Here is a 21375-nt window from a genome sequence, read left to right as displayed (position 1 = left end):
TATAGGCAAGGCATTTGGCGTTAAGATGAGCAAGCACGACCTCACTGAGAATATGAAGGACAAGTTCAAACTTGTCAAAAAGTCGCATGGGTACTTGATTACCTCAATTACTGACCCCGCGGTGAAGGTTTCCTTGCAGATTCTATCTGGCATGGTTATGAAAAAATGCAATGCGTATGACACATTGGCACCAGTGGTTTCCTTGCCAGCACAGTGTGCGGAGGGTGTAGGTGTGTGTAATGCCAAAACAAAATTGGTCAAGGTTCCATTTGAAATGAACTTGAAAGTCACAGAGTTAGAGTTTAAGTCACAACCTTCAACTCCACTAGAGGTCAAAGAATAGTGCGAAGCCACTATGAAGGATGGAGTCATAACAGTGGATGCCATGGTGGTGTATTGCACTCTGCTCTTCGAGCAATCCATCCAGGTAGTCACGAATCTACAGGAAATCCTAACCTGTAGAGGCCAAACACATAAGCCCACCAATTTCACCAGTAGTATGATGAAGCGAGAGTGACGGTGCACTCCATCAATATAGCACAACTATTGGCCAAGTTGTAGAATGTGAAACAATTGCTTGAATAGGTAGAAGCAGCGCAGAGGAAAGAACCATTCCTTAAGGCTAGATTGGGGCCTGGGCTAGATAAGGCCTACATTATTTATGCCAACATTCAAGAGAAGTGGATGAGCCTGCAGAGCACGCAGCCAAAACTCAAGGAAGACAATGCATGACTGGCAACATAGCAGTTGGTGGAGGAGATCAAATAGGTAGCCACATAGAGCATGGTTGAAATACCAGTGGCACAAGTAGAGTTGCGAGGTCTCCACAGTAAGATCTCCGCACCAGTAAAATGACTCGAGGCTGAGTCACAATCTTTGTGTTGGGGGCCTATTGGGATAGGGTCCACTAGGGTCAATTTTGGGGCAAAAGCCCAAGTTTTGGGGCAGAAAGTCCAAGTTTTGTTGTATAAAATGTAAAGTCTCTGCAAGTTGTGGTCGCGGAGCATGTAGATAGTTAAAGTGTCATAAAGGGTTTCACCCTTCTTTTGTGTAAGTTAAGTTGGATTTTGAAGATCTACCCATGGTCCACGAACCGTGGGATTATATAAATAGGAAAGTCTTAGAGAGTCTAAGGCATAGCAGGACGATGAAGACGAATGTAATGGGTCAATAAGGGTAAGAGAGAAGAAGTATTAGAGTAGAAGAGAGGCTTTGCAGTTGTGTGCGCAGGGGCCTAGAGAAGAGTTCGTAGTTGAGTGCGCGGACCCCTACAGCTAAGTGCGCAATATAGTCTTGAGTCTGTAAGCAAAACTGAAGCATTAATAGAGAGATTATTCCAGCAATTCCTGTGTTTTGTCTATTTACTTCTATTTATATGAATGTGCCTTATGTTATAATGGGTTTATGAAATAATGGTGTATTAATTCGCGACATTAAATGATTGACATTTTTACATGAACACAATTACTATTAACTATTTGTGCGAATATTATTTGATTGTATGTGGAAGTTATTAACAATTAAGCTGATGCAAGTAATTACTGGGTTAAGAGTAATCTTTGATGCACGTAAGTAGATTATTCACATATTCAGGGTCCACGAAAGATAGTCATGAACGTTCACAGAGGTATAGAAGCTGATTAAGGGTAGCTATATCAATAAGCCCTAAAGGCTTATCGACTTCCCTAATGGCATAGTTAGGGCATAAAACAATATCACGCTCATCTCTAGGTGTAGAAACTTTGTTCTAACATCCCCCCGTACTGCTTTAGGTGAGACTTCAGTTTGCACTCGCAGATTGATGTCAAAAGGGCCAGTAGTGTATTGATTTGTTTGGAAAAATTAACTCTAAACCTCGGTCAAGACCCACTAAGCCAAAACTTCTCATATGAACAAATGATGTAAGGGAGAAATGTGAGTTTCTTTTCTGGAAGTCAAACTCTGTAAGAAGAATTGTGACTTGGTCTGGGAAGAGACATTTGGTCAAGGGTCTAGGTCTTGGAATTTGTCAATTGAAGATTATATGAGAAGAAGATATCCCGTAGGTTTTCCTCACAAATTGGAGGGATTTTGGCCCTAGATGATCACTTACATCTTGTGTCCTTTTTCATATAGTTCTTTATGGTTTGGTTGTTTTTTAATTAATAATAACACTAATAATAAAAAAGTGAAAGAAGAATCTAATCTAAGAAGTAAAAAACATCTCAAGCAGTTATCAAAGAAGAGAAATCACCTAGACTTGCTTCCCCTACATTTCTCAAAATGGTATAAGAGCTAAGGTATCAAGTCAAGTTAAAGCAACTTGAAGAGAGGAATCAAGAAGGGTATCAAAGAAAAATCAATGAATCAAAAGGAATATTGAATATTCAAGAGTAAGTAAGGAACAAGCTCAAGATGAATGTTTGGGAAAAAGATTATGAAGGTTTGATCTCAAAATAGTAAGGAAGTTATAGTGGACTTGATTTGTCCCTCAAGAAATAGAAAATAACCAACATTTATGACTACAATATTCACCCTTCACCAAGCAAGTATAAATTCAAATTGTGGGCATAATAAAGTGATTTATGAAGCATATTAAATCACTATTTCACGAAGACAAAAACATAATTCAAATATTAAAAATAGCTTGCATTCATTGGTAAGAAGATCAAACATCTGAGTCTTGAATGAAATGATTATTTACATTTTCTAAAGGGCTATCCTAATGAATCAATTCCAGAGTCAAGTATCATGGCATCTTCAGAATATCCAATTAACAAATATAGTTAAGATATATCATATTCCTATCTCTGATTGCAAGACTTGAATTTATTAAAATTCAGACCTCTATGTGGCACTAAGGTTGACATATTTATTTATCACTCAACAAGGTTGACATTCCAATGGAATTGCCTTGATAATCATCTATATAGTTTTGTAAATGATGGAACCAAGAATCTAGAGGAAGAAGATTCTCTAGTTTGAAATTATGTGGCAAATAAGTTCCATAGTAGCCATACTATACCTTGAAGGAACACGTGAAAAAATATCCCCCAACATAAGAATGACAATATATCTAAAGAATCATTAAAATAAGATCATGAAGATCGAAAATAATCAATTACAAGTACAATATCGTTGTGAAGAACCATGGCAGCCAAAATACTAAGCACTACAGGTAGGTTTCCATGAGGTATGTATGATATTTTTTATTTTCAAGAGTGTTGTAGTGTTTTTTTCTCAATGATGTACGAAAAGAACCCACTTAAGATCGTGGATGACAAACAATCTCAACAATAAAAATGACTGTTAAACGTTGTAGATCTGCAGCTATTGATAGAAACAAAGCCTGCCAAAATCCTAATCTATGTTGCAATCATAGTTAAATAGTAAAATGAAGAGTAATAACCCTAAAACATCCCATGGAAACCAGATTTGTAAAGAATGATTTTATTATAACACCTCTGAAGGGAAAAAATATATGTTACCAGTTCCCCTCTATGGGATGGGTTCTTGGTAATCCTCAAACGCTTTCAGCTTCCGGATATTCTCTCTCCTCCCAGGTAAATTTTAAGGATGGAAATTTATCTTAAAGTTTATAAACCTTGGCGAATCGCACTAGTCCATCATATGGAATCTATAAAATGTTTGGAGATATTTTTGTAAAAATATTCAAATTTATAATATCTCTATATAGTCTATATATAATTTTTTGGCTATTTTTAGGGTAAAATAATTTCACTCTATAAAATTTGGCCGAACCATTTTTACAAAAAAATGGAAATTAGCGAATCTTTTCTTAGGAAAAAATATAGAAAATTAGCCCATGGGCGAATATTAGCCCCTAAAATTTTCCCTGCTCTCCTCTATAATGCATAAACCCATCAAAAATATGGTGTGTGACAATGAAAATAATCAGAGTTACAACAGTGAGTGCAACAATGAAAATGATCAAAAGTGAATAATGAATGGAAAACCCTCATATTTATAACAAAATATTGGGTTATCCTCGAATAATGAGCAATAATAAAATATTATTGATCCCATTCTTGGAATTACCACTTGGAATATTTTATTATATTGGTTTAGGAGGGAAAATGTATTTAAACTTTTATTTAGAAATAATAAATAAATAAATGATTTATTTATTATTTCAACGAAATAGTTAAGGAATAATAAACAAATAATGATTTATTTAATTGTTCCTAAGGGATTTAGTCAAACTTAACAAATAATAGTAATTAATTCATGATTAATTAGTTATTCTTAGAGAAAATAAGATAAATAATGATTTATCTATTTATTTTTCATGATTGGGTCAAATTTAACAAGAAATAATAATAAAACAATGGTTTAATTAGTTATTCCTAGAAAAAAAATCAAATAAATAGTGACTTATCTAATTATTCTTCCTGGGTTTAACTATAAATTACTTTATAAATGTGGTTTATTAGGTAATTTCTCATAGTGAAAGCAATTTTACTATGGTAAATTGGCTTTACATCGTGTACTTTGATACATCTAGTAAAATAGGCTAGATGATCAATTTTTTGGTGATAACAGATTGCCCCCCAACGTACGAGTGTTAGGAGAAAAACATATTACTGAAGTACGTTGTAAAGACACAATCACTTAGACAATACAACGAAATCAAGGGGAGAGAGAGAGAGAGGCCAATGAAGCTGAAGTTGAGAGAGGATAGTGACATAGGGGGTGAGACTAATGCTAGTCTCCTTTTTTGTTTGTTGTTGTACCAGACCTCAATGAGGCGATGGAGGCATACTCATACCCACTGAGATAAATTAGTACAAAAATAATGGTTCACCCAGAAATATGAAACTGAGCAATATAATATATGCTAAATGGTACATGACACGCTGGCATAATAGGGCCAGAAAATAATACAATGTGTCCCATATATGTAATGAACCTGGTAAAAGCATGAGCGAGGAGTGAATACAATAATATTTGAATACATGAGATACAAAGTCCCTTCCCTCAAAAAAAGGGTGGGAGGGAGGGTAGAACAATCAAAGGAACCCTGCTAAACATGGAAGGGCTCTACAAAACTGAATGGATCATCTGGAGGATATGTCCATGCTATGAACACTGCAATCGGTAGGAACCGAACCCATCAATTTTGTGTAACTTCATGTGAGGTTGTAGTATAGTAGATATGCATTTGGGCATGTGGGGGCCTATCTGAAGGGCCACCCCCTCATGAGGTTTGAAACATCTCACGCACGCCCAGGAATTAGCGGTACAATCTGCTGCATCACTAGACTATCAAGTTGTATGGATCATGAACATGAAACGACCAAGTCAAAGGGAAATAATGGGACCCTCTACTCGATACAAGGTGTCGAATAAGAATGGAAGCTAGAACCAAGATACACCACCCACTAGGTCGTTCTTCTGGAATAGATGAGCTGATGTCGATAGAGTAGGGCCTGCAATAAATGAGGCAATGAGGATCCTCAACTAAATCACGAGGGAAAATAGTAACGTGACTGATGGACTGACACCATGGATAATGGGAAAATGGTACTGAGGGAAAAATAGATGACTACCCTTGTCAGAGCATAAAGTGCGTGGTTGACCTGGTAGCAACTGACTCAACACTGGAGGGAATGGGGACAGTATGACTGGAGGCCAAAATAGGAAACACATGATGGATGGTATGCAAATATTGATGGAATATTATGACATGATATGATGGGACATGAAATAGACTCCAAGGATGCAAGGGTGACTCATCACGGATGCTCTGAAAAAGGGTGACTTGATGACGCTACCACACAGACTAGGCTCGATGGGGACCATGAAAACATGAGTAAAGGATGGTTACTCATGATGACAATTGATATATGGTACGCATGTTATTTAGAGGAGGTGGACTTCAAATTAAAAGTGTCGCTTTATGAAGAAATTCAATTTTGAGAGGTGATGAAGTGACCTTCTTGGAAAAATGGTTTCCTGGTGAAGTGTCAAGTCATCTAAAATTGAAGAAGACTCATTTTAGAGCTCGGTGAGAGCTTTCTAATAGTGTTGACGGTTCGTCAAACTAAGCTACGGTCTAGTCACAATGGGTAACAAAACAATTATGGATTTTTCTATAAAAGGATGTTTTCCCTCCAATTTGGATTCATTTTCTAAGTGAGTTGTGGTGAATTTGGAGAGTAGGAAAAGGCCCTAAATCTTGTGGAGATATTAGTTGATAAACCAACCATCCCAATCAAGATCTGCGACTTTTAGGTAGGTGGTCTAACTCATCTCTTCAATTTCAGATATTTATTTCCTGATTTTTGGCACCTCGCAACTCCCTGAGAGACCCTTGCCCTTGCTCATGGTTGCATCACACTTTCGGGACCTAGAAGTGCGATCCAGCTCGCAGGAAAGAACTGGAAACCTGGGAGATCACACTTTCTGGGATGAAAATTGCGATTTGTGGCTAAAGGAAGGGTTGGTCTACTATCTTCGTGGAGGCTGTAGGTTGATTAGTGTAGTTGCTTGTTTTCTTTTCTAAACTAAAAATACATGTGATGTTTTGCAGATATGGCAAAGTTGAAAATCAACTAGCGTGAATGAGACTCGGATACTCTTCGATTCGAGATCTAGGGGGATCAGGTGATTCAAGGGGCATTGTCTCATTATTGGGTTCTCACATTTGTAAAGAACCCACTAATGAGGGCAAGTGAGCCCTTGGTATCAATAACTGTGAGATATTGGTATCTAGACCAAGAGGTCTTTATCATGCAGGGGCACAAGATTGAGCTCACATTACAGTATATTTACTTCTTGACCGGACTGCCTCCCCTATGAGTGGTGGGGGATATTCATCCGTTGTTCAAAATCTTATATTATTTAATTGCATTATGGAACATTTCAAATTTGAGCTTCCATTCCATTACTCAGACTCGCCATGAACTCTGTACAGTGCAGTTGAACGTATTCTTTGTTATGATGATATAATAAGTTTACATCATAACCATATTCTTCATATCATATAGTCGGCTTTGCGATATAATCACTAACATGGGGCACTTGGATTTGAGAATACTCCATTGTCTGGATCATCCCATAGATTTCTCTGAGTTTTGCCCATTAAAAGTTTCATCGTCCCATAGATTTCTTTGAGTTTTACCCATCAAAAGTTTCAAATGAATATTCAATGTAGATAATTTTAAAAATTTCCTTTCTATATTGTATTTGTATTAAATAATTCCAAATTTGAAATAATATAAAAATCAACTTTTAGATTGGATTTCCTTTAAGCCTTTCTATATTATTTATTAAGAGGTCTTTGTTGTGAAAGAACCATGTATGTCATTTAATTCCATTAACTGCACCAAGCTAGGAGTCATTCATGACCCTTCCCATTCGTTTACACACTGCCTCGATTGGGTTAAGGTGACACGTAGGCTGGATAATTAGGGAGGATAAGTAAATATTTTTATTATTATTATTTATTAATTATTTCGGGGTGTTACAGTCAGTGTGATTTTTCATCCAATACACTTGAAAGGAAATGGATCCATTAGAATGTCATGCGACAATGAGACCTAGAAAAGGAATGAATGTGTATTCTAGTAACACCATGGTAAATTGGATATGTGAAGAGAGATTGTGAAAATTGCTAAGGCATGAAAAACAAGAAACCCATGTGGCCAAAAAATAGAACTATTGTCAATGAATCAATACCAACATTCTAGCTTGTTATGCCACAAATAAATTTTCTTTTACATATTTTAAAATATTAAAATAATCCATATTAAACAATAAATAAATATAATAGAACCTTATCCGAGAGACCTATTAAAGATACCACATCATTTAATTCTTCACTCTTCTTACGTAAGATATATTTGATTTACTAAAAAGTTATTATAGGTTACATATTTATTTTATATTGATGTAATTAAATTTTATTATGATTTTATTTTGTAATCACTGTATAATCTTTTTCATCCTATATTTGTTTATTGTAAAAAGATCAAATTAAAGTGAAAAGTTTCTAAAATATGAAAAAAACAGTTTACAATTCAACACATTTATTTCCTTTTGACATTTGATAGATACGTGATTAACCCCTCTCACACAGAAACGCATGCATAAATAGAGAGCTTGTGTGAAATCCATACTCATTGTGAAAAGGATTATAAATCCTCTTCATTTGAAATGGCATACTAATAAAATGTTTTAACCATGAGAATATTTTTATCTTAATTGAATTTATATAAGACATACATAGTTCACAGTGAAGTATTTTATTTAAGATCCATATGGTTAATCTCAATATTTTTTTTATTTATTTTCTTTCTCTATGTAAGCTAAAAAAATGATCTCACATAAACCAACAATTCAGTACATAGTTTAGCCACACACTATCATTCAGATTTACAGCAGATGGTCTCAAGTATTTTTTACCGTCTTCCTATAGAATAACATGCTCAATTTTTTTAGAAAATGTAGCATTTGTAGCATAACTAGAGTATCATTGAAAGCATCAAACCACAAGAATCTAACAACAAACATTAATCAACTATTAGTCGAAAGAAGTAATTGGTGCCAGATCTTTTGCACTCGACCCAAAAGGTGTAGATAAAGTGTTTATGCATGGGACATGGTTCTCAGTTTGAGCTATATAATTTCCCATATTTTCCATTTTGAACCTCATATTTCTTTACTTAATTTTCACACCTGTAATGTTCGCAAATATAATGTATCGATCAACTTGTCTTTCTATGAGAATTATTCCAATCAAAGTTTTCATATTTTAATACAAGAACAGAGATTGCAAGTACTTTTTTTTCTTAACTCTAGTATGACCGGGCTTTGAAATCATCTACCCAAATTCCTCTAGTAACTTCGAGTTTGAAAGTGCACGTCTATATCTAGCTACCATGTTTTCTAGCGTTTGAATATCACCACAAATATCAATGGGAATGGCTAATTTTAATGCTTTATCAATCTCCCAGGATTTTTGTTTGGCACTATTGTGACCCTTGGACTCTCAACCACCCCCGTCTTCTCTAGATTCTAATGCACTGATGTTTCACAGTGAGTAGATGAGAGGGGTTTGTCCAAAAATAGCCAACACACATTATACTATCAAAGGACACCAAGGTCCAAATCCATACTAGAACCAAAAGAGATGAACTCTAGGATTGTCAACCAAACTAAGATAAAATGTGGAATAAGAGCTCGAAATGGAAAATATTGAAAACACTTATGGTTTGACTACGACGACTACTAGCCTACCCCGGTGTTCAAGATCAAACTCTAACTAACCTTAGTTCCCACATTTAAACCAAAACACTGAAGAAATAAGCTAGGTCTCATTACCATCACTCAGAATTATAGGAAATCCATTGAGCTAGACCCTAAGAAACAAAATAAATACAAGATAGAGGTGACTCAAGAAGTTATGAATTAGCCTTAGGAAAGTGAGGTCCACCTTCTATGTGTAAGGAGTGGAGGATGTTCCAAGAATTTCATAAATGATGACTACCCTCATACCTCCGCTCTCCTCTCTCAGTGCAAGCTTGAGGTTTCAATCCCTTTCTCCTTGTACTAATTTTCTGAGATGCTTGACATGGTTGTTTAGATTTCTTATAATACAGAGATATGCTTGGTACATATGACTTTTCAGGCCCTCACTTAAAGTTGGGAATCCACCACTATTATTAAACCAATTACAACTATCTCCTATGTTTAAAGCTCCAATTTCCCAAATTACATACCCAAATATTCAATCATTGATAGGGGATTGATTCTCCAGAAGGAAATCACTTAACTAGTATTGTCGCTCCCCCCATGGCTTCCTTTATCAATCCACCAACGCTCCTTAATAGCTTCAATTTGCATGGGAGTGGCCAAGCCACCGCCATCTGTTAATGTTCCTCCTGTCATTTAGTCACCAGAGTGGTGGACGTGGATAACCACACCACCATTCTTCTTGAGCTTCAGGGATAAATTGTGTCTTTATTAGTATATTTTTATGTTTATTTGTGTGTGTTTGTTTTTGCGTGCATAGAAGAAATCTATAAACATAGGATAAAATATTTCTATTTATATACTAACACTAAATTAGTTTTTTTGTCCATATTTTTAAAATGTTAAATGTTACATGTCATGTTAAGAATTCAAGAAATTACAAATGACTCTCATGGCTTGAATTAAAAGAGATAAGAACTCTCTCTCTCTCTCTCTCTCTCTCTCTCTCTCTCTCTCTCTATATATATATATATATATATATATTATCTATCATTTATTGAAATATTTTTCCTTATTAATGATTTTTTATATGTCATGTATCTACACATCTCCTTTACAATAAAATATGAAATATGGACATTGAAATATTTTCTTCATAACAGGCATAAAAACACACACACCACATGTAAAGTGAAGAAATAATAGAGTACACATGTCCCTCATAATTAAAGTATAAAGTAATTATGAGCCAAATTAGATATATTTTTTTAATTTTTGATGGCATTATCTCTGTAAATAAAGCTATGTAAAATTAAGGTGAAAATTAAAGTATTTTATTTGAAAAAAAAAACATTTTTAATTTTTTATTACTATTTTTTAATCTGTTGATGTCAATTTTATTTTATTATTTTTAAATATAATTTTAGGGGACAATATCCCTTCCATTGGACTATAGAATATCATTTAAAATAATAATATTTATTTTAAAAAAATATTACACCACATTAAAATAAAATATATTACTACTATGGCTTAAACAAATTTGGGTCATGATTTTTGAAACCATAAATTAACCTAGATTTTTACGCAAACTAGCATATTTAAAAAAACACTAACCAATCTATATTATGCCTCATTATTAAATATACTAAAATAATATTTAATATATTGATTTTGTTTTTAAAATTACTCTGAATATTATTATTGATACTATAATAAATTATTGCCCCGCTAAAATTTACTATACAGTTTCTCTAATAATAACATCTTAAAAATGATATTAACGATTTCAATTTAAATAAAAGTTATCTTACTTATTTAATAATTATTTTATAGTTTATACTTAAATTATAAATTTAATACTTGAATTGTGCTTTCATATTTTTTTTTAGGGATTAAAATAATTGAAATTTACAAAATAAAATCATTAAAAAAAATTGATTTTGTATCTCATTATCACTTGTAATAAAATAAAAAGAAAATTTCATTTAAATTTATTCTTATTAGTTAATAATGATTTAATAATTTATAATTCAATCATTGATTTTGGGTTTGATATTTTTTAGCGAGTACAATAATACAAAATTACAAAATGAAATAATAAAAAACAAATTGAAATTACTCATTATAAAATAAAATAATAATAAAAAATGGACTTGATTTCCATACGAACACACTCGAACAGTCATATATGGTTAATTTCCGTTTTCCTGACATTTCGAGATCCGGAGAGGGACCATATTAAAAGTCTCCCATAGTTGGTGTGTTTGCGGACGTCTTTATAAATATACATAGTTGCTTCTGTACATCATGCGGGGAAACCGTCAGTACAATAAAAACGGTGAGTGAGTGGGCAGTGCTGGGATTTGTCGACCTTTCTTGTCTGAGAGGCACTGAAAGCAGACACCGAAAGTCCAGAGATCATATATAGAAACATTCAGAGGATCCATGGCTTCCCAGGGCGATCAGAAGAAGGATAAGCCCAGATTGTTTGGAGTGGATCTAACCATACACGAACACCCAGCATCGTCATATTTAGCAGGCGAAACCCGTGCAAACAAGCAAGGTCATCAGGAGGTACCAGAGCTAGCGGCTTCTGCTTCCAAGAGCACAAGCACCGCTCAGTGCCCTAAAGCCCGCGTCTTTCATTGCTGCTATTGCTCGAAAAAGTTCTACAATTCTAAGGCACTGGGAGGCCATCAGAATGCCCATAGAAATGAGCGAACTGCAAGCAAATCGAATCCGATTTTGAAGAGCCCGCCAACTAACAGCTTTCAGTATCCTCCTCTTGTAGGGCAGCAGCAGACTTTCAACCCCAGACTTTCTCACAAGTTTGAGCTGCAGAGAGTTGACCTATCAAATTATCGGCCTCACTTCGAGCAGTCGCCGCCCAATCTTCACGGAGAATTTTCCTCAAGTTCTCTATCTACTGTAAAAAAGGCCAGAAATGACATCGAATTGGTGTCCAGCTCAGTATCGTCTTTGGAAAGGCCCAGAAATGGCCTCGAATTGCCGTCAAGCTCTTTTCCTTCTGTGAAAAGGGCCAGAAACGAAGATTATCGGCCCAATCTTCACGGAGAATTTTCGTCCAGTTCTCTTTCTTCTGTAAAAAGGGCCAGAAATGACATCGAATTGGTGTCCAGCTCTTTATCTTCTGTGCAAAGGTCCAGAAATAGCGTCGAATTGGCGTCAAGCTCTTTGCCTTCTGTGAAAAGGGCCAGAAACGAAGATCCTTGGCAGCATAATACAACTGATAATACAGAACATGCCGAGCTTGACTTGTCTTTGCATCTTTGAATCGTTCAAAACCTTATATTCTTTGATTACGTTATGGAACATTCTATTTAAAATTTGAGCTTCCATTCCATTACCCAGAATCGCGATGAACTCTATACAGTGCGGTTGAACGTATTCTTTGTTATGATGATATACTAAGTTTACATCATAACCATATTCTTCGGATCATATAGTCGGCTTTGCGGTATAATCACTAACATGGGGCACTTGGATTTGGTTATGTACGATGCTTAGTTGATGAAATTAGGTATACAAATGGGTTTAGGTAGTATATATATAAACAGGTATGTTCTGGCTCAATGGATAAGCCAGCCCCGATTTTCGAGAGCAAGATCGATTTATTAGGGGAAGGTGGTCAGATTTCTGGTTGGTGATTAGGGTAAATACAGTGACCGCGGCCGCTACAGATGCCAACGGACCTATCTTCTACACGGGCCGGGGTTTACAAGCGAGGGAAAGCGCCTCCCCTTCGTGGAAATACATAGTAGGAAAAGACGGCCGGCTCAGTCTCCACCGCAGGCAGGATGAGGATCGCCTTAGGGCTTTCGTACGTAGGAGGGGGCGCATCGGGCCCGATTCCATGGGATTGGCGACAAATGGATAGATTTCTTGGAGTTATGCCCATTAAAAGTTTCATCGTCCTATAGATTTCTCTGAGTTTTGCCTATTAAAAGTTTCAACTGAATATTCAATGTAGATAATTTTAAAAATTGCCTTTGTATATTGTATTTGTATTAAACAATTCCAAATTTGAAATAATATAAATGTCAACTTTTATATTGGATTTCCTTTCAGCAATCCTAGATGGTTAATATGATATTGGTTATTTTCAATTTTCTTAATAAATAATATTAAGTTGAGTGTAGATTTAGCTGAGCTTTGAAAGCGTCCACCAAATCTCTATTTATTTTGGATAAGTTTGAAAATTGCTATCCAATTTAGCTTATTTTACCTTATTTTGAAATGTCATATTTACATAGACTCGTTTATGAAATAGTTTCCTTTAGATTTGCTCACTCGATACTTTTTAAAGTAAATAAGAAATTTTATCTTTTTATTTATATGAAATTATAATATTTAGGCCGATAGGTCTTCGTATGCATCAACTTTTTTGTCAACACTTTTACACTGTTCCATCAAGTGAGACACTTTCAACTGTTGTTCTGAACCAGAAAAATAAATAATGGAAAATAAAAAAAGCATGGAAAACTTTTACTCTCCACTTGACATCTGTGTGTCGAGCTTCCGGGGGAGTTCGTGGAGGTTATGACACCCTAAGTGAAGATATTTTCACTCGAGGAACGTCAGCGGTCTTTCCAAATTCCTACATTGGTAATGTTTTCGAAGCAAAAATCTAGTGGCCTTATCTCCGCGTATCCGGTGGAAGAAAGGGGAGAGGCAGTCGACCAAGCTCTGGATCAAGTATCTGGAGGCCACTCTGAATCAAGATGTGGAATACTTCGACATTGATGCATGGACGGGCAACATCATCAATACTATCGGCAGCGACATTGTGGCTGTTCAGGATGCTATCAGTGAGAAGGTCAGTTAATCTTTTTCTATGTTCTCAACGGTTTCAATTTATGTCAATGGAGACAGCCAAAATGAACTGGTGTGTCTTACTAATGGTTAATTGATTACTTAGTGTATGTTTGTTTGCTTGACCTTTTCCTTTTATCAGTCTACGACTGGTCTTGAAGAACTCATGAACACCCTTCCATTCCCCTGCTACTCCTCTCTTTGGGGCCTTTTGAAATTGCTTATAAATCTCCTCTTGAGATTAGATTCTGGAAATTTCATTAACTTTGATGTAATTCGGTTCGCAGCTAGGCAATTTCATCCATTACATGGCAACATTTGTGGCTGGATTTGTGGTGGGGTTCATCACAGTGTGGAAGTTGGCTCTGCTGACTCTTGCAGTGGTGCCATTGATAGCCTTGTTTGGAGCCGTTCATACCATAACGATAACCAAGCTTTCCTCCAAGAGTCAGGATGCATATGCAGAGGCTGGTAACATTGCAGAACAGGTGCTGAATTGTTTGATATAATCAGCTCCCTTTTCTAGCGAGGAATTGAATTGTTTTTAATGGGGCTAAATTTAATTCAATTCAACTTGTAGGCCTTGGCACAAATTCGCACGGTTTTCTCATTCGTAGGCGAGGAGAAAGCGCTGAAAGCGTATTCTGCGTCTCTGAGTGTGGCTCAGAAGATTGGATATAAGAGTGGTCTGGTAAACCGATTTGGGCTGGGGTCAACTTATTGTGTGATATTTTGTTGTTATGCTCTGCTTCTGTGGTATGGAGGATGGCTTGTGACGCACCATGATACAAATGGAGGATTGGCCATATCTACTATGTTTTCAGTCATGATCGGTGGATTGTATGTAGTATACCCAATTGCCTGTTTTCTCCTGTTTCTCCACAATTTGATTTGTAGGAAGTGATTTTACAATTTGAATCTGTTGTTGCAGAGCATTGGGGCAAGCAACTCCCAGCATGACAACATTTTCAAAGGCAAAATCTGCTGCTGTGAATATATTTCAAACTATTGATCACAGGCCCAAGATTGATCGAAACTACTCTGCTGGAATTACTCTGCCCACAGTCACAGGCCATGTCCAGCTACGAAACGTGAGTTTTGCATATCCCTCTAGACCAGAGATACTCGTTCTCAGTTGTTTCTCATTGAACATTATCGCAGGAAAAACTATAGCTATAGTTGGTCGAACTGGGTTGGGAAAGAGTACTATAGCTGCTATGATCGAGCGCTTCTACGACCCATTGAAGTTATCCAATACATGATTTTACATGGCATTTTCATACCCTAAACTCTGGTTTTTAGTTTAATGAATTGCTTCTCAAAAGTACTCTCTTTTTAATTTCTGTGAATAAAAGTGCTACTTGATGGGTTTAACATCAAAACTTTGTAGTTGAAATGGCTTAGACAGTAGATAGGGTTTGTGAGTCAAGAACTGGCATTGTTTGGAACAAGCACTAATGAAAACATGCTATTGGGAACAGAGGATGCAACCCAGGTGGAAATGGAGGAAGCAACCAGAGTTGCAAATGAAAACTCTTTTATCACAAAGCTCCTCGAAGGATATGACACTCAAGTATGTGCTGCTAGCTGTAATAACTAAAAATTCTTTGTTGGAGAGATGATTGATTAGTTGTCAGTTGATTGTTTGTTGCAGAGATGGTTGATTAGTTGTTTGGTGATTATGCTTGTTTCCTTGCTCAGTCTTCCAGTCGCTCTTTATGACTTGTGTGTGTGAATAACAACAGTATGATATGTTTACCTTGTCATCCTAGAATACCTTCTCCCACTATCAAGTCTCCTTCCCTTCCCTTTCTAACCCAAATCCCCAGGAGTTGAACTATATATCTATGGTTTATAGCACTTTTCTTCCATCTCACTGTTCCTTTTCTATATGTCAGAGTTGATAGTAGCCATGGTTATGATTTGTACTAAGTTGGGTCTGCAACTCCAGGTTGGTGAACGAGGTGGCCAACTATCAGGCGAACAAAAGCAATGCATTGCAATAGCCAGAGCGATGTTGAAGAACCCAGCCATACTACTTTTGGATGAAGCAACCAGTGCTCTGGACTCTAAATCAGAAAAACTTGTTCAGGAAGCCCTTGACAGGTTCATGATAGGAAGAACAACAGTAGTTGTGGCACATCATCTCTCAACCATTAGGAAGGCTGATCTGGTGGTAGTTTTTTAGCAGGGGAGCATTTTGGAGATGGGGACTCACGATGACCTTATCTCAAAAGGGGATGATGGGGCTTATTCAACATTGATCAGACTCCAAGAAACTGCCCATGGGCTTGGTAACAATGCAAGAAAGAGAAGTGTTAGGTAAAGGTTTTATCCCACTATATTGATTCAATAATGACACATTGTGGTTAACCTATGCAATAGTTTTCCCACTGAAAGTCTATAGAAGTGTAATTGTTTTGTTTCTCCCATAAATCCTCTCACCTTCTTTATAAAATTGTAATTTTTTTGCAGTCCCATAAATCCTTGGGACCTTCTCTGTAAAACTGTAATTATAATGTTTATCGTCAGCTTCTTTTTCATAAAATTATACTTGTTTTGTTCCTCCTTAGATTAGCAGTTTGTGAAATTATAGTTGTTTTGTTTGTCTATAGATCGTCAGGGTTTTCTTTGGAAAATTATTTATCAACTGCCAAGTTTTTCTGGTTTTATTATAGTGAAAGATTTCCACCAAACTGTTTTGATGCCTTCTCATACAATCCTTCATTTTTTTTCCTCAAATTATAATGGTTTTGTTCGGTCTAGAGATAAATCTTTTTTCTTAAATTGTAGTTGTTTTGCTCCTCCCATTAACCCTTATAGTGTTTATTGGTACTTTAGATTTTACTCTGTAGAAGTTTATGGACTTTTACATTTTGTCACATTCTGAATGACCCACTCATTCATCACCAAGATATAAAGGAAACTTGTTTTGTACCTTCCATAAATTCTCAGTATTTATCAGTTTGAATGATCCCGGGAAGAAAGGGGAAATAGAATGAACATAGATTTGTATTCTCGTTTTGATTTTTTGTTTGTTTGCCCATTTCCAGGCCCTCCAACGCAAGGAATTCTGTGAGCTCACCCATAATTGGAAGAAATTCTTCTTATGGCCAATCTCCCTATTCCAAAAGGCTTTCAGACTTCTCAACTTCCGATTTCAGCACATCTATCGATGTCAACTCAACACACAAAACAGAGAAGGTACCCTTCATAGAGCAGGCAGGGTCATAATAGATAAACTTGATTTTAAAAAAATCTTTATACACAACTTAATATTTAAATTTTAAAAAATCCCTATTAAATTTCAATCAAAATTGATAGAAAAGAACAAAAAATGCCAAGAAAAAGACAAAAACTACTACTGATTTTATGTTGCAGAGATAAATTGTAGGTTTATTTGTGCAGGATTTCAACCAATTAACATTTCATTGAGTATATATCTACAAATCAAGGATTTTGGGATCAAATCCCACAAAGCAATTCTATCCTTGCTCTTCAAATTCCTTCAAGCTTTTGAATGTAAAACCAATGAATTATCAATATAATTTTACAATAATAAAAAACAATTAGAAGGCCTTTAGCCAGCTCAAATTGCTCATCTGTTAGGCTTGAACCAACATCTCTTTTAGATAAATTCAACAATTCTAATTTAATAATCCTATCGGCCTCTCTTTGTACCTTTTGGTACAATTGCTAGTTATATACTTATCCATTTATTTTAATCTTAAATTCATATGGATGTATTTTGTAAGGAAAAGAGTTAAATATTTCTTACTATTTAATATTTAAAAACTTGCAATATTTATCTTTTTATTAATTTAGAATATTTTAAACTCCTATATGTGCCTTTGTATAAAGACTTGTATAGAGGGTCATGATCTATTTCTTCTTCATCATTGGAATGAAGATTAACCTTTGGAATTAAATTTGGTTGATCTGCTTGGGCTTCAATATTCTCACCTTCTTCCTCTGAAACATTCAATACTTCAAAGCTATTTTTGGAAATGAGAGGATGCCTAGATTCAACCTTAAATGTCCACTGGTTTTTATTTCCGTGATTCTTATGTTTCCTTTTCCTAGTGTACATTCTCCTTGCTCATTATTGAGAGGATGCTTTGGAGAGATTTGAGCTCCTAAAGGTTTTACATATCTTTTTGCAAAGTGCCCATATGCATGGCATAGATTGCATTTATAAGGAACCTACTTTTAGTCCATGACTTGGAGATTAAACAAACCATCTAGATTTAGCTAAATTTTCTAGGGAGACCTTTTGACAAAAACAATTCCCACACATATTTAGGGACAAGAATAATTGTGCCCATTATCCAAATCATAGGATATAAATCAACCCATTTTACCTCCAATTTCCTTAAAAATGCCTTCACCTCACCAAACGAGAGGGATAAATGGAAATCTAATCTACATAAGTTTAGATGAGATTCCCATCATAGGATTAAATTCCAAAGATGAATGAGTGAGAAACAAGCCTTTTTTGCCCATGAACTGGGGATTCGACTTATAAATCACTCTATATCTTCCTAATTTTCAAAGAGAAATACATAATACCCATTTCCAGCATAGAAAATGCATTGTGATTCATTATTTGCCCAATTGTAAAGACCCAATTTTCAAAATCTTCAAAACATAGCCACAAACCCGTGAACCTTCCCATTAACATTTTTCCCTTAAAGAGCACCACATTTTCTTCCCTTTAGGACATAAGCTCCTGATTCAAAGATGGGTTTTATTTTTCCTTCTTCACAAATTTAGTTGGGGCTAAAATTATGGATGAAAATTTCTAATAAAGGCACCCATAGATGATCACAGATAACATGGATGAGTAGGTCCCTCTTCAAAGTGTAAAGAATGTAACTAAACAAAGCCATGGGTATCACACTGTTAGGGTCCCACCCTAACCCCCTTATTTATGTAGTTGGATCGAGTCATAGTAAAGAGTCAATAAAGCCCATATTAATAATTGTAAGTGGTTAACCCGCAATTAATGACGGGACCACGGTTAGTTACAAATGGGCCATGGTATTAGATAGATGGTATTAATAAAACCCATGGTATTGATCCATGGTATTGCATGTATGAGTCATATATAAAGGATAGAGACTCCCTGCGAGGAGCATTGTTTCTTATTTTTGTATCGAGCTCTGCTCTATTGGAGGTTGCCCCCTCGAAGAGGCCAGTGAACATTGCTTTCTAAATAATAAAATATTTGCTATTGTCTCTCACTATTCTATGTTCTGGGTATCTTTCTTCGCATATTCTGTATTTGGGTATCTTTTGCAGGTTAAGAGCATAACAAGTCGTATCAGAGCACTTTCCAAGGCCGGTGGGATCTCCATTTCTTAGCAAAAAAATTTTTGGCTAGAGACGTGTTCCGGCGTGTTTAAACCACGAGATCTGTCATTAAGCACATAAACCTGCAGATTTGGGGAGGCATGCACGCAGGAAATACAAGAGGTGGTCACACTTATTGGACTCCCTTGTAACCCCTGTGCGTACCCCTTTGAGTAGTAGCGCATTAGACAAAACCGCGTACAGACTGTCTTCCAAGTACCTTATGGCTATATCGAAAGCCCCTTAGCTCCTCTGCAACCTCGCCATAGATAAACCGTCAGCGGTCTTGCTGCTACAGTACACTGAGAATAGCACTCGGAGAGATTACTCGCCCATACAATAGGGTAGTCGGGTTGTATGGCTAAGGGTACGGTTGATCCTCCTTAGTTAGAGCCCTGAAACATTGGGTCTAGTACTACTGTCAGACCGTTATGTATATTGCGATCTGTAGCACCTGACACTCCTCGAGACCATAGTTCCCTTTTCTATCTTGGGATCACGCATCATCTCTGCCAGATCCGCTCGCACAAAGGGGTGCAGCAGCAGCAGACATCAGTCCTGCAGTTCCGAGCAGCCATTCTGATCTATTAGATCCATCAGATCTATAGCAGCAATTTGTTCCGCCGCTCAGAGCTATCCGATTCGCCATTCAGATCCCTCAGATCCACCTGATCTGAGTAGTTGTGTGGGGTTCCTATACCAGGCATGATTTCTGAGATCTCCCGGGGCGCTTATTGGTGATCTGGCCCATCAGAATCAGGACGACAAGCTGAGCACGGTGGTATCATTCAATTCTTAGTGATTTTTTTTTTTTTTGGGTGGTCCCAATTTTCAAGAACATCAGGTCGGTGCATAGTAGAAACTAGAGCTCAAGCTATGGCCAATGAGAGGATGGACAAACTTGAAGAATCCTTGTAATCCCTCCAAATTCAGCTTGACCGACTAACTAGCATAATCCCGAAGGGCAAGGAGGAAGCCCACGAGGAGGCGTATATTGGCAATGGACACAGTGAGGGTGAGTCTAGCCACTCTCTTCACCTCTGGGGCCCCCACCAACAATCCCGTCTGCGACCTCCCAAGTTGGATATGCATAAATTTGATGGTTCTCACCCGGCAGCATGGATAGCACAAATGGAGCAGTATTTCAATCTAAATAACATCTTAGATAATGAGACTCAGCTTATGGTGGGGAGCATGTACTTGGACACTAAAAGGTGGCAATGGTGGGAATGACATCAACGTTGCAATGGACCTTTTGTGACTTGGACCACCTTCAAAAAAGCTCTTACAGACCGCTTTGACCAGGAATCTTCTTTTCTGGGTCGTCTTACTAAGCTCCGACAGACTGGCACAGTGGATGAATATGTTACAACCTTTGAAGCCTTAGCCTTCTACACTAGGGGTCTCTCAGATGTGTTCTACACGGAATGTTTTATCAGCAGTCTTAAAGAAGCCATAAAATCCCACGTCCTACTGCACCACCCTCCCACATGGACGGAGGCTTGCAAGGTAGCTCGTAACGTGGAACGTGCATTAGCAGCCTAGTACAGTCGCCCAAATTTCACAGCTAAGGGTCGCCCCCCACAGGCTCACAGCACAACTCAAACACTTAAGGTTCAAAAGGTGTCACCTGTAGAAATGGCCGAAAGAAGAAAGCAAGGATTATGTTACTACTGTGACGAAAAATACTCCCGAGGTCATAAATGCAAGGAGCCAATTTTTTTTCAAATTGATGCCACTGATTACAGCTCATCGGAGAAAGATCCACCACTGGAGGAACATGAGGCGGTAGAAGAGGACAACCAAAAGGACAATGTCCCTGACGAACCCGTTATTTCGTTGCATGCTTTGGCGGGGATTTCTTCACTCCAAACTCTCAAAATCAGAGGTTTTATTAAACATCGCCCAGTAGTAGTCCTGATTGATAGTGGAAGTACACATAATTTCATCCATCAAAAAGTCGCGGAAGCAGTGCACTGTTTTGTACGAGCA

At 36.7% G+C, this 21375-nt stretch overlaps 1 pseudogene; it reads left to right on the top strand.

The window, feature by feature from the left end:
* The first annotated feature begins 12747 nt into the window (after positions 1-12747).
* On the top strand, positions 12748-17265 carry LOC149202839 (ABC transporter B family member 1-like; annotated as a pseudogene).
* The last annotated feature ends 4110 nt before the right edge of the window (positions 17266-21375 follow it).

This window comes from Pinus tabuliformis, chromosome 2_1, assembly GCF_031772625.1.
Source record: "Pinus tabuliformis cultivar Carrire ecotype Pingquan chromosome 2_1, CPIR1, whole genome shotgun sequence".
Taxonomy (NCBI): domain Eukaryota; kingdom Viridiplantae; phylum Streptophyta; class Pinopsida; order Pinales; family Pinaceae; genus Pinus; species Pinus tabuliformis.
The sequence above is the reverse complement of the archived record's forward strand: the minus strand, read 5'-3'. Positions and strand labels throughout refer to the sequence as shown.